This window comes from Protobothrops mucrosquamatus, unplaced genomic scaffold, assembly GCF_001527695.2.
Source record: "Protobothrops mucrosquamatus isolate PMUCROS unplaced genomic scaffold, P.Mucros_1.0 scaffold2506, whole genome shotgun sequence".
Classification (NCBI taxonomy): Eukaryota; Metazoa; Chordata; class Lepidosauria; order Squamata; family Viperidae; genus Protobothrops; species Protobothrops mucrosquamatus.
In genome coordinates this window covers 18,301-20,606 of record NW_015388571.1, presented here as the reverse complement: position 1 = coordinate 20,606, position 2,306 = coordinate 18,301, and the positions used below count along the sequence as shown (strand labels likewise).

At 40.5% G+C, this 2,306-nt stretch overlaps 1 protein-coding gene and 1 long non-coding RNA gene across 2 annotated transcripts in view; both read right to left on the bottom strand.

The window, feature by feature from the left end:
- Nucleotides 1-2,306, bottom strand: part of LOC107295809 — an 80,468-nt gene that overhangs the window by 65,577 nt on the left and 12,585 nt on the right.
- LOC107295811 lies at nt 837-1,884 on the bottom strand. Its single transcript, XR_001549072.1, has 3 exons — nt 1,798-1,884; nt 1,034-1,145; nt 837-906 (listed from the first exon to the last, which is right to left on the bottom strand). It is a non-coding gene; the product is annotated as an uncharacterized LOC107295811 (long non-coding RNA).

The following is a 2,306-nucleotide window of genomic DNA, read 5'->3' as shown; positions in this document are numbered from 1 at the left end:
TTGGCTATGGAAATCCCACATATTTTTGCAGATGGAAATGTGGGAAACTCTATGGGTGTGGATTATTTTGCAGCATTTAGTAAATGGCTCATTGTATATCAAAAAGCAGCAGTCCTGTCTATCTTCAACACCTTCATGAAAGTGCTGGGAATGCTCAGCCAGGAATTTGCTTCTGCTTCTCAAATTGCAAGGAAGCTGCTTGTAGTCTGAGACAATCAGCTGAACAGAAGATAAGAGGAAGAAATTTCCTGAGAAGGACATTTTTTAGCTTTTGGAAAGCTGGATTATTTGGCGTCCAAATTCAGGCACAAATCAAGGTATTAGAATTTAATTTGCAAGCCAAAAGTGCCTTGATTATGTGCTCTTTCAGAACAAGTTTTACTTTGTCAATTTTTTATTAACTCGCATTGGATTTTAATAAACTTATCATTTAATCTGATCCACTTAGTTTTCTTATCCTTGATTGTAAACAAAGCTTTTAAAAGAATGGTAATTGCCAGTGTCGGTAGTTATTTTTGAACATCCTTGCACAAATCCAGTTCAAAGAATTAGAAAAAGAATGGGCATCATGAAGGATTATTTGAAAACTGAGCAGTAATTGGCATAATTAAAATTATTATAATAATTGGCAACAATTAGCACTTATTTAAAATACTGGTCTTAAAAAAGATTCTCCTAATAAGAATTTCACTTGAACTTTTCATCTTGCTTAGGAACAGAAAAATAAGCCAACCCAAACAAGAGGGGGAAATGGAAAGAGGCCCTACTATGTATACCAGCTTGACTTTCTGAAGGAAAAGGAGAATACAACTCTAATAAATAAATTTCCTCTTCTTACTTGAATTGGAGTTTCAACCACTGTTTCAGCTCCGCCATCAGGGAGGGCCAGCTTCCTTCTATTCTTCCCTGTGAGGGAGAGAGAATTTTAAGCTGCATAGTTAATAATGTAGGACGTGGTGTTTTATAGAAGAGAAGACGTACAGAAGATGAGATAGTTGAGATCACTCTGGGGAATGGGAGAGCTTTGTATTACCTCTGGTCGTGTCTTGATTTGGATCATTCTGAGAGATCCTCCTGAAAAACATTTCTGGAGGTGAATTTGATGGATGCCTCCTCCCAGGATCTCTGATCTCCCTCATGAAGGACTTGAAAAAGTAGACAGGAAACAAGAAGAAGAATGAATGGACAATACATACCAAGAAGTGGATTCTTCTGTGAACACCACTCCAAAGCCCCAGAAATCCATCAGTGAGGTTGGAAAGCAGGAAAGGAACAACTATCACAAATAACAGAACAATGTCCTATAAGAATTATCAGAGTATCTCCACATATGATAAATGCCAAAGTCCCTGGTAGGCAAGGTGTCATGGTTCTGATAGATGAGACCAATGAAAAGAACTTTAAGGCAGAGAAATTTTTCTTAAAGAACATTTTTTATTTGACTACAAACATATCGGTATGAACAAAGGTGAACCCAAGGCTAAATTCCCCTCCCCCGGTTACTAAGTTGCAAAGTTACTATCCCCACCCTAATTAGTTGCCATAAATCAAATTCACCAATTATTGCAAAACACGGGCTCTCTTCCCCGTGACTTTGGTTCCCAGACCTAAGAATTGTTTTGGCTAACCTCAAACTACACTCCCACCTCCCTTACCTTTCTAAATATGTGGCAATCGAAAACAAAGTGAAAATGGCTTCTTTTCAATTTGTTGCAGAGTTGACAAAAGGGTTAAGAATTCAAACACACTGTTTATTATATCTAACCACTTCAGAGTTCCCAAATGAAGGTCTCTCACCTGCCAGTCAGTCTTCTTCTTCTTCTCCTCCGCCTGGCTCAGGAGGAAACCTTCCACCAGGGCCACCGCCTGGGAGCTGGTCTCTGCTCCACACTCCCGTACCCAGCTCTCCATCTGCAGGGGCAGAAGGGCCAGGAACTGCTCCAGAACAACCAGGTCCAGCATCTGCGCTTTTGTGTGCTTTTCTGGTCTCAACCATCTACTACAAAAGTAATAGAGTCGGCTGCAAAGCCCTCGGGGACCTTCATCCTCTTTGTATTGGAAGCTCCTGAAGTTCCAGGGATCAATTTCTGAAAGGATGGTTTTCTCCTCCAGGATCTTCTGCTCAGTTCTTGCCCAGATCTCTCCACAGCTCCCAAGCTGAACACCAGAAGGGCCTTTTCCAATTTCCTCACTTGCTAAACATTGGCTTTTCATTCTTTCTCAGTTCTGTATCGCAACTCCTAATGGATCCAGGGAATCTTGTGGATCTCCAACCACCTTTCTACTGGTATTCATAGTACCATTCT